This window comes from Oncorhynchus masou, chromosome 17 (genome assembly GCF_036934945.1).
Source record: "Oncorhynchus masou masou isolate Uvic2021 chromosome 17, UVic_Omas_1.1, whole genome shotgun sequence".
Classification (NCBI taxonomy): Eukaryota; Metazoa; Chordata; class Actinopteri; order Salmoniformes; family Salmonidae; genus Oncorhynchus; species Oncorhynchus masou.
In genome coordinates this window covers 26,243,777-26,256,159 of record NC_088228.1, presented here as the reverse complement: position 1 = coordinate 26,256,159, position 12,383 = coordinate 26,243,777, and the positions used below count along the sequence as shown (strand labels likewise).

The 12,383-nt window shown below is 42.9% G+C and overlaps 1 pseudogene; it reads left to right on the top strand.

The window, feature by feature from the left end:
• The first annotated feature begins 217 nt into the window (after positions 1-217).
• On the top strand, positions 218-5,608 carry LOC135558187 (3-ketodihydrosphingosine reductase-like; annotated as a pseudogene).
• The last annotated feature ends 6,775 nt before the right edge of the window (positions 5,609-12,383 follow it).

The window sequence follows — 12,383 nt, the reverse complement described above, 5'->3', positions numbered from 1 at the left end:
CAGCTCGGCAGGAACAGAGTACAAGATCCACCTTATAACTCAGTGGGTCCACCACAGCGATTGGTTATTAGGAGAAATGCTTCTGACTCGCTGCCAAACATACTGCTAGAAAACTCCTCCTCTGTCGCCACCCCTTTGACCAGCCCCCACGATTCTCTCCAACTGAGTCCAAAAGCGAACATTAACTACTAAGCTAACCAAACTGGCAGTTTCACCCATGTCCTATGAGGAAGGGTTGAGTTCAACGATCACGGATTGGCTTTTCTTCAATTCCTGGTGGCTCCTTTTGCCTTTTATCATGCTTCTAGTCATTGCTGCATTCATCATTGCCTTCGTGTTGCTGTTGTATATGATATCTCCTTTGATTAGCCCAAAACCTCTCAAATTAAATGGGGCCCACGTCATGGTAAGTGACCATTGCACAGTAGGTGTTGCAGGTGAATATATTTCCTAAGAAACTGCAACAGATAGCTCATCTCGTCTACGGCACACCTGCAATTAATTGACAGCTAGTAACACACCAGTTTTCTAGTTAGAAGTGAAAACTAGTATTTTTAATACTGGCATCTGTGGTTTGCATCTGTAGGTAGTCAAAGCTAGTCAAAACCAGGACATTTGTGTAAAAGAAACACATGTACTAACTTGCAAAAGTCACATTTATAATTAAGCATTAAGGCACGAGAGGGTATAGTATATTGGCCATATAACACAACCCCCCGAGGTGCCTAATTGCTATTATAAACTGGTTACCAGCGTAACTAGAGCAGTAAAAAAATACATGCAATGTCATACCCATTGTAAAACAGTCTGATATACCACAGCTGTCAGCATTCAGGGTTCAATCCAGCCAGTTTATAATTACCTATATATGTTGGACTTTGACCCCCGGGGCACAGCCCTTGTATTTAACTTCAGAAGGAATGCCCCTCCTCTCTCACCTACCACCTCTCAACCTGCAGGTCACTGGAGGCTCCAGTGGAATAGGGAAAAGCATTGCTATGGAGAGCTACAGACAAGGAGCATTCATCACACTAGTGGCAAGAGACGAGGTTAGCAGAAATAAAAAAATAAAAACATCAATGTCCTTGACTCTTTTGCCCTGTTTTTCACCCAGACAGCACATTTATCAAGCCTTCTGTCCTTTTCTTTAGAGTAAATTGGTACAAGCGAAAAAAAGAAGTAGAGAAATGTGCGATTAATGATAAGCAGGTATGTATTACGTAGCGACGTTTTTAACCTGGAAGAAGAAAGACGAGGCTCTTTTTTTGGATGCAAGTAAATGATAAAATATTGACCCTAATGATCACATGAGCAACTTCTTATACGAGCACTGACTGTTTTGGTATTCGCATTCCTCTTCCACTCAGGTTGTGCTCTGCATATCAGTTGATGTGTCCAAGGACTACGGACAGGTGGAAAGTGTGATTAAGCAGGTAAATAACAAGTGACAGGCAATCTTCCCTCCAAGTTGTTCGCAGGAGCACAGCTCTCCCGGGACTGCTTCGCAGAGGAAGTATCAGCCCTCGCAGAGAGGCACGTGATAGAACTTCACTCAACCTTTTAGGTTTTACCTTTTAGTTAACCACTATCAATGTTTCGCTCTACTGTGAGAATTGGGATCGAATCAACATAATATCAGACACGTTCAATGCAACATACCCGAAACAAAGCTAACTATGCAAGAGATTTTCTTGTAGGCAGAGCGCAATGGAGTAGGATTCTATTGCATTGACAGGCACAACCTATACTCTACCAATCCGGTGCGCCATAACCAGAGATGCAGTATCCCTATATGCAAATAGACCATTGCCATATGTGGATCTGTGCCATTCACTTTGAACAGGACTGTGTTCACAGCATGAGTGTTCGCAAGCTTGTTTTGAGATCAAAGCGAGAGCTGCATGTAGCCACGTGTGCACATGTATTGATATTATTTTCTAGTAAATGAGTTATTAGCCCAGTTATAGCTCATTTTTAGTTAGTAATGGGGGAGTGGTTGCTTCCTACAAGGGCACACAACGCATGCATGTAAAGTCAGGTAAAGATGTCAGGTAAATAATTATTTTTCTGTCTAAAAGGGTAGTGTTGTATTTTGAGACATATCTTGAATAAGCTAAGTAGCCAATAGACAGAGGGTAAAAGAATGTGTCTTATTCTCTGTAATAATGGTATGGGAATAATAATGCATTTTATTTTGTAAAGTGGGTTCTTGCATCAAACACCACAACATTTTCAGTCAGCTCCCGTTTGGGGGGCAGGTGGATGAACGGGTACATGTCAAGCAGCGTGTCAATGTCGACCTACATTGAACACAACACATTGGCTGCTACTGTAGGCTGAATGATAGAACAGCTATTTCCATGTTAAAATGTTATGGGAAGCATTTTCTCCATTGTTTTTGATGGTAGGCCACTCTGGTAGTCCTACATTAAGATCAAATAGCCACAGTAGCCTACTTGGCCACTGTTATAACTGGAACTTAAAGCAGGTACAGCCTCAGTGTTCACAGTAAATGTGTACCAAAAGTTACACAGAATTTTCACAAGGTTCAAGTTTGAGCTCAGCCGACCTGAAATTTGCTCAGTTACAGAAAAAAAATTTAAGGGAACATTGGTGATTTGAACATTTGTATAATTATTTGCAAATGACAACATCAAAGTCATTTTAATCCATTTAGTGTCAAGAGAAGCTTGGTCCGGTGGACATGCTAGTGAACTGTGCTGGGACGTCCTTCTCTGGGAAGTTTGAGGAGGTGGAGGTGGAGCGCTTCAGAGTAAGTAGGTAACTAGTAGTTTGGGGAGGCTACTGTAACTAACCAGGGGAATAGACAGACAGGGCTGGAAGGGTGAACACAGAAACCCAACACCTACAGTGTGTGCTTCAGAAAACATTCATGTTGTGCCAAAACTAACTCTGAATAGGCAATGAGAGAAGATTTTAGATTCCCAGACTGATGTGTGTCTGAAGGTGGAATCGAGGGTTCAGCTTTTAGTTTAAAGATGCAGTTAGCAAACCATAAGGCAAGATGAGAATGTAGTCGAGGTCTGCAGCAGATTGGATTGCAGTGGAAGAATGAGAGAGCGGTTTAATTCAAGGCCAAAGAGGTGTCAGGTTTCTTCGCTCTCTCACAGCCAAGTGATTGTCCAGATTCAGAGATAATGACCGAAGGGAAATTATATTGTGTGTATGTTTGTGTGTGTGTGTGTGTGTGTGTGTGTTCACAAGTGTGTGCATGAAGGGATTGTTCCAATACTAAGATAATGACCAAGGGGAAATGTGGCTGTTCACATCCTAATGTATACTGAACAAAAATATAAATGCAACATGTAAAATATTGGTCTCATGTTTCATGAGCTGAAATAAAAGGTTCCAGAAATGTTCCATATGCACTAAAAGCTTATTTCTCTCAAAACATTTTGTGCCCAAATTTGTTTACATCCCTGTTAGTCTCCTTTTTACATCCCTGCATGTCTCCTTTGCCAAGATAATCCATCCACCTGACAGGTGGGGCATATAAAGAAGCTGATTAAACAGCGTGATCATTACACAGGTGCACCTTGTGCTGGGGATAATAAACAGTCACTCTAAATTGTGCAGTTTTGTCACACAACACAGTGTCTCAAGTTTTCAGAGAGCATGCAATTGGCATGCTGACTGCAGGCATGTTAACCAGAGCTGTTGCCAGACAATGTAATGTTAATTTCTCTACCATAAGCCGCCTCCAATGTAATTTTAGAGAATTTGGCAGTACATCCCACCGGCCTCACAACCACAGACCACATGTAACCACTCCAGCCCAGGACCTCCACATCCGGCTTCTTCACCTGCGGGATCGTCTGAGACCAGCCACCCCGACAGCTGATGAAACAGAAGTATTTCTGTCTGTAATAAAGTCCTTTTGTGGCAAATAACTCTTTTTGATTGGCTGAGCCTGGTTCCCCCGTGGGTGGGCCTATGCCCTCCCAGGCGCACCCATGGCTGCACCCTTGCCCAATCATGTGTAATCCATAGATTAATGACTAAATTATTTATTTAAATTGACTGATTTCCTTATATGAACTGTCACTCAGTAAAATCGTTGAAATTGCTGCATGTTGCGTTTATATTTTTGTTCTGTATATTTATTTGGCTTCATTACAATTCCTGGAAGGAGCCTGGCTCCTTCTCATCCTGCCATTCCACTGCTGGTAACATGCCTCGTTAAGGGTCTGAATTCATTAGGCCTCCCTCCAGAGAAATGCTATTACTATGGAAACTGCACAGACATATAACACGTAACATATTGCAGGACTATTTTTGCTCCAGTCGTATGGGTATTGCTCAGGTTTCATTCATAATAATAGTAATACATCATGAATGACTTTTTGTGCTCATTCCCTTGTCTATAACAGAGTCTGATGGAGGTAAACTACCTGGACAGTGTGACAGTATCCGGGCCGTAATCGCCACTATGAAGGAGCGGAGGATGGGACTCATCATGTTTGTCTCCTCCCAGGCTGGCCAGATCGGCCTGTTTGGCTACACTGCCTACTCCCCGTCCAAGTTCGCCCTTCGTGGTCTGGCTGAGTCCCTGCAGATGGAAGTGGGTAGTATTTAGTTCCTCCTCCTAACCCGGTTGGAGGCCAAAAGGCCTCTTTGTGGCTAATTGAATGTACTCTTTCCTCTACTCCTCCATGCAAATGAAGCCATATAACATTTATGTAAAGGTGGCCTACCCCCCCTGACACAGACACATCAGGACTAGCAGAGGAGAATACGTCGAAGGTAAGTCTCCTCATGAAAAAGTGGAAAGTTCTCTTTTGTCTTTTACTCTGACGCCTCGCTTCATATTTTCTCTCTTCGTCCATTCCATAGCCTCTAGAGACCAGACTGATCTCCGAGACGTCTGGAGTGACTCAGCCGGAGCAGGTTGCTAAAATCGTGGTCAAGGATGCTGTGGTAAGAGACTGCGTTCTCAACAACTGTCACTATCACATTTACTCTGCCTTAGGCCAACACAAAAAGCATTATCAGTACAACCCTTCCAGTCAGGACCATAGAGACAATGGCTCTCTAGAAGTGTGATGAAGCGTTTTTTCGGACGGCCATGTCTTTGTGACCCCTACAGCAGAGGGGAACTTCAACATCTCTGTGGGGCCTGTCGGCTACATGCTCTCGGCTCTCACCTGCGGAATGTCACCTCCATCACAGAGGGCCTCCAGCAGGTAACAACAGTACAGGAATGGTACTGTCACGGTCCCATTACAACACACCCAGAATATTACTCTGGGGTCTTTTGGTAAACATGCGTTAACTGAACCTCAACAATCAACTTACCAAAGCAATTTTGTATCTATTACACATCTATTATAACCATAGAGATATAATTACGTCATATTTTATGATTATAACATAATAATAGATTGTCCCAAAACTGTCTGTTCCTGTCTAACTCTGGTGATCGTGAATAGTGACTAGGGCTCATAATGTTAATGTGACTTCTGTGCAGATTGTGACCATGGGGCTGTTCCGGACCGTCGCTCTGTTCTACCTGGGGAGTTTCGACAGCATTGCGCGTCGCTGTATGATCGAGAGGGAGCCGTCCAAAGCAGCGGACAAGCGGGAGTAACACGCCCACCCCAACCTCCTCCCTCATACACCCCCTCCCCCGCCTCTCCATCCTCCCAGAGTCGTAGCCACTGAAGAACCCAACCGAGCCACCACTCCTCTCCCATCCCCTTCTCCCCAAAAGGGCACAGCCCTGGGTAGGCTAAATGGCCAGTCATCTCATCCACCAGTGATAATATCTAAGTAAAGAAGATGGCGGATGTCACATACCATCCTTGGCAGCCATTTTGTCATTATTCCATTGACATTTACTTTTTTTTCCTTCCATGTAGAGAGGTAAGTAAGGGATAGCCAGTCTGACAGATTATGTCAGCATGTTGACCTGCAATTCCTTTACCAAGAGTCTGACAAATTACCAACGCAAACAATACTGTATGTCATGCAGACCATTCTGAGTAAGCTAGCTTAATCACCTTAAACTCTTCTTCACCAAATGCGCTCTGTTCCGCCTTCCAAAGCTTTTTTCTTTTGCAGGCAGGGCTTCTTTCCTCTATATTCACTCTGTTGTAACCTGTGCCCCTCCTTGTGCTGTCTATGTCGTGTGGTGTTTTGGCCCCTCCTTGTGCTGTCTATGTCGTGTGGTGTTTTGGCCCCTCCTTGTGCTGTCTATGTCGTGTGGTGTTTTGGCCCCTCCTTGTGCTGTCTATGTCGTGTGGTGTTTTGGCCCCTCCTTGTGCTGTCTATGTCTTGTGGTGTTTTGGCCCCTCCATGTGCTGTCTATGTCGTGTGGTGTTTTGGCCCCTCCTTGTGCTGTCTATGTCATGTGGTGTTTTGGCCCCTCCTTGTGCTGTCTATGTCTTGTGGTGTTTTGGCCCCTCCATGTGCTGTCTATGTCGTGTGGTGTTTTGGCCCCTCCTTGTGCTGTCTATGTCATGTGGTGTTTTGGCCCCTCCATGTGCTGTCTGTCGTGTGGTGTTTTGGCCTCTCCTTGTGCTGTCTATGTCGTGTGGTGTTTTGGCCCCTCCTTGTGCTGTCTATGTCGTGTGGTGTTTTGGCCCCTCCTTGTGCTGTCTATGTCGTGTGGTGTTTTGGCCCCTCCTTGTGCTGTCTATGTCGTGTGGTGTTTTGGCCCCTCCTTGTGCTGTCTATGTTGTGTGGTGTTTTGGCCCCTCCATGTGCTGTCTATGTCGTGTGATGTTTTGGCCCATGCTGTGGATGCATTAACTAAACTTCGAGGTGATTTTAGTCGTTTGGGCTCCCGAGTGGCGCAGCGGTCTATGTCACTGCATGTCAGTGCAAGAGGCGACACTACAGTCCCTGGTTCGCATCCAGGCTGAATCACATCCGGCCGTGATTGGGAGTCCCATAGGGCGGCACACAATTGGCCCAGCGTCGTCCAGGTTTGGTCGGGGTAGACCGTCACTGTAAAAAATGATTTGTTCTTAACTCACTTGCATAGTTAAATAAAGGTTAAATAAAATATAAACAGTAATGAGAGAGGGCATAACAAGAGGGCAATGCAAAAATGTAATTTGCTTCCCGGAAATAAACATCCAAAGCATTTTCAGGTAGAGAGATTGTATGTGGAAGTACGAAGGAATTTGTGTGTGCTGTGCATGTAGGGGATTTGTGAAGAAGCCGATGGGAGAGATTTTAATGCAGTGTTATGTTACAATGTGTTTGGAGGACTATACACTGACCCAGCCTACTCCAGGGAGAGAGAAAAGCCATTGGACACTGGTGGAGGCTGGGAAAAAAGAGAAACCTCCTCTAATGTATAATCCTCTTATTTGCCTGTCACTTTCACGCCATCTTATTTGTGTTTTTTACCTGAGGTAGAAGCGGCAGGTTAAAGGTCAGCATGGGACAGTCATACGATGTAGTAGAAGAACAAATCCACAAACAACTGATGACCTCTCTTTCCTGTTTTCCTGAGGGGGTTGAGGGTCTTTGTATGTGTGATCTGTGTACATATTTTGCCTCCTTAAGATTGATGGGGTGGTGTCAGGACAAGGCGTGGGGTGTGACTCGCAGGTTCGAGCAAAGTTCCCTTGGGCCTAGAGAGGGCGCCAGAGCTGTATTTTATATAAAGGCCAAGAGACGAAGAGGGACTGGCAAGCTCATTGAGGAGTTCTGTGTGCTGTTGTATTATCTGATTTGACATTTCATGCACAGTCACTGTGGACGTCATCCAATGCGTTCCTATCTGATTGTTATTTGTCTCGGTAAGTATTCACAGATCCCTCCTGAAGTCCTCTAAAGAGGAAAATGCGAGCTCATGCAAGTCTTCCTTCCATCGATCAACTGTGTGGAGAATGTACTTCACTTTAACACAAACAATATGCTACAAATCAGAAAATATACATCATCTTTTGAAAAGCCACCAATATTTGAATGCCAAGATGTATTAAGAGACAATTTCTGTAAGTACGATGCAACTATTTGAGATTTATTTTGTTTTGATGTTGCTTCTCTGTTCTATCCTAGAAATAGTTTGTAATGCAGTCAAGCACGACAATTGTGGGGACCCATTCCAAGCCTTAAGAGAGAACTACAGATGTTAATGATAAAATAATCCAACTTCATCCACAGTAAAAAAACTTGACTTGAGCCTCTTGTGGTTTACCAGTTAATTTGATACGATTTTTCTATGAAAATGCCAACTGTTTTACCGTGTTTTTTGTTGTTGTTGTCAATTCCAGTTTAGTTTTTGTACAAAAAGGCCTTACTCAAAACCAAAATGTTGGAAGTGAGAATGCATGATTCAACTCTGAGGTTCTCATTTGACATTGGTTCAAGGCATACTGTCACTGTCCAGCAAAGTTTGTGTCTACCTGTCATTTTATCATCTGTGAATTGTTTTGCTTTTAGCAACACATTAATGTTGTAGTTGATAGACATTTGGTATAATATGTAGTTCATGGACAAAGCTATTTTGTTTTAACACTGAAGCTATTCAAATTAAGCCTATGCTCACAATATGTTAAAACACTACCACCAAGTTTTAAAATGCTCTAGTTTTCACATTCGTTGGTGTCGTTGAGAGATATTTAAAAGATTATATAGAGTTTATAAGTACAGTACTACTGAGAATTGTCATGATGCATTCCACTTCTGTTCCCATTATATTGGTTGTGTTTTGTTCTGTTTCGTTTTTGCCAAACGGGTAAGAATTTCACCTTGTGTGCCATTGAAAATAAAAATGTAAGGAGTAGAACAATGTTGCTTTGTCTTATTTTCTTACATAATAAAACAAAATAAATAACTTTGGAAAATTTCATTTTTTCTTATATTTTTTATTTTACAATGTGTCCTGTTTAGTTCTAGGTGGGGTTTTTCCTCCTTCCAATGCCCATCTAGATCTCTGTTTTAGGTTAAATATATAATTTTTTATATGGGCGCAAGCACTGCTCATGACACCAACTGTTCACACCTCCCCCGTCTGCGGAGATGGTTTTTTTCCAGGTTTAAAGCATATTTCCTGCAATTCTACACATTCTGTCATGGGGTGCAGAGAACATTTTTGTAAGTTTTAAAACTAACTTTGCAATTCTTCACATTTTGCCATGTCTAATGTGAATTCATGTGATATTTGAGTTGACTCAAACCACAAAATCTATAGGCTAAAAAACATTAGCTGACATGGGCTTGTTGGGACTTCCCAACCCCAACCACAGGGACACGCCCCACAGTTTGAGAACCACTTCACTAGACGACTAAATTGTAAAAAATGTATTTGTGTATCTGTGTTTGCTTTGTTTGGATTATGAGCTTACATTATTCCGTTGCTGAGGGTTGCACAGCCTAGATACATACACAACCTATGGTTACAGTTGATCAATCCTGGCTCCTGTGTTTACAGATGTTGAGTGGAGGGGATGTTTTGTACCATTACGGAGCGTTTCAGTTTTGATGTACAGTGTGTGTTCAGCCGGGTGGTTATTGGGGGGCTACTGTGTGTACTGTGGGTGGATGTGAGGTTTTACATATTCTGTTTGAGTAGTGGACTTTCATCTTCCATGAGGGAAACAGAACAGCCTGGGCAGCAGGTAGCTATAGTATACATAACCGGTCAAAAGTTTCAGAACACCTACTCATTCAAGGTTTTTTTTTATTTTTACTATTTTCTACATTGTAGAATAATAGTGAAGACATTAAAACAATTAAATAACACATGGAATCATGTAGTAACCAAAAAAGTGTTAAACAAATCTAAATATATTTCATATTTGAGATTCTTCAAATAGCTACCATTTGCCTTGATGACAGCTTGGCACAATCTTGGCATTCTCTCAACCACTCTCTTCACCTGGAATGCTTTTCCAACAGTCTTGAAGGAGTTCCCACATATGCTGAGCACTTGTTGGCTGCTTTTCCTTTACTCTGCGGTCCGACTCATCCCAAAAAATTAACTATATTCTGGTAATCCGACCAATTGAACATATGCGGTGGTACTTAATGAATATGATGTCAGTTCGGTTGTCATCTGAGACATTCTCATCAATGATAAGTGGAAAGTCTACACATCAAAGTTATCGGATTCACATGGAATTGTTGTTCAATTTAAATGTTTGAATATGCAATTATTCGTGATGGGATGAAATGTGATTTTAGTTTCTAAAATGTGAGATTTGGGTTTTCATAAGGTTAGGGCTCTGCTTAATCAGTGGCCCGCCCCTGTAAAGGGACATGGGCTATAAAACTTTTCAAACACGCCCTCCTCTCCCTTCCTATATAAAGCCTTGACGACAATGTATCCTCCTCTTCCGAGGATGTTATTTAGTCTGCCTGGGAGCAAGACATCCTGGTCTGTGACTGGGCTGGTTTTCTTTGTAATCCGTGATTGACTGTAGACCCTGCCACATACCTCTTGTGTCTGAGCCGTTGAATTGAGATTCTACTTTGTCTCTATACTGACGCTTAGCTTGTTTGATTGCCTTGCGGAGGGAATAGATACACTGTTTGTATTCGGTCATGTTTCCGGTCACCTTGCCCTGATTAAAAGCAGTGGTTTGCGCTTTCAGTTTCACGCGAATGCTGCCATCAATCCACGGTTTCTGGTTTGGGAATGTTTTAATCGTTGCTATGGGAACGACATCTTCAACGCACGTTCTAATGAACTCGCACACCGAATCAGCGTATTCGTCAATGTTGTTGTCTGACGCAATACGAAACATATCCCAGTCCACGTGATGGAAGCAGTCTTGGAGTGTGGAATCAGATTGGTCGGACCAGCGTTGGACAGACCTCAGCGTGGGAGCTTCTTGTTTTAGTTTCTGTCTGTAGGCAGGGATCAACAAAATGGAGTCGTGGTCAGCTTTTCCGAAAGGAGGGTGGGGCAGGGCCTTATATGTGTCGCGGAAGTTAGAATAGCAATGATCTAAGGTTTTACCAGCCCTGGTTGCGCAATCGATATGCTGATACAATTTAGGGAGTCTTGTTTTCAGATTAGCCTTGTTAAAATCCCCAGCTTCAATGAATGCAGCCTCGGGATGTATGGATTCCAGTTTGCAAAGAGTCAAATAAAGTTTGTTCAGAGCCATCGATGTGTCTGCTTGAGGGGGAATATATACTGCTGTGATTATAATCTAAGAGAATTCCCTTGGTAGATAATGCGGTCGACATTTGATTGTGAGGAATTCTAAATCAGGTGAACAGAAGGATTTGAGTTCCTGTATGTTTTTGTGATCACACCACGTCTCGTTAGCCATAAGGCATACGCCCCCGCCCCTCTTCTTACCAGAAAGATGTTTGTTTCTGTCGGGGCGTTGCGTGGAGAAACCAGCTGGCTGCACCGACTCCGATAGCGTCTCTCCAGTGAGCCATGTTTCCCTGAAGCAAAGAACGTTACAGTCTCTGATGTCCCTCTGGAATGCTACCCTTGCTCGGATTTCATCAACCTTGTTGTCAAGAGACTGGACATTGGCGAGAAGTATACTAGGGAGAGTCTGACCAGAAGACTGCTTCGTTTCCCTCTTTTACGAAGTCGTTTTTTTGGGTCGCCGGCTGGGATCCATTCCGTTGTCCTGGGTGAAAGGCAGAACATAGGATCCGCTTCGCAAAAGTCATATTCTTGGTTGTACTGATGGTGAGTTGACGCTGGTCTTATATTCAGTAGTTCTTCTCGACTGTATGTAATGAAACCTAAGATGACCTGGGGTACTAATGTATGAAATAACACGTAAAAAAAACAGAAAACTGCATAGTTTCCTAGGAACACGAAGCGAGGCGGCCATCTCTGTCGGCGCCAGAAATGTGGGCAGGAGAGATTGACATGCATATTATTAATGTTTGCTCTCTGTGTACATCCAAGGGCCAGCCGTGCTACAGTGTTCTGAGCAAATTGCAATTTTCCGAAGTCCCTATTTGTGGCACCTGACCACATGAATGAACAGTAGTCCATGCAGTGTTTTATTATGGACAGACTTCTCACCATCTTAGCTACTGTTGTCAATACATTTTGACCATAATCCAGTGTTACTCCAAGCAGTTTAGTCACCACAATTTGGTCAATTTACACATTATTTATTACAAGATTTAGTTGAGGTTTAGGGTTTAGTGAATGATTTGTCCCAAATACAATGCTTTTAGTTTTTGAAATATTTAGGACTAACTTATTCCTTGCCACCCATTCTGAAACTTACTACACATCTTTGTTAAGTGTTAAGTGTTGCAGTCATTTCAGTCGCTGTAGTAGCTGACGTGTATAGTGTTGAGTCAGTGGCATTTTGTTAGTGAAGACTGAAAAAAGTAATGATCCAAGACAGCTGCCTTGGGGAATTCCTGATTGTACCGTGATTATGTTGGAGAGGCTTTCAATAAAGAACACCCTCTGT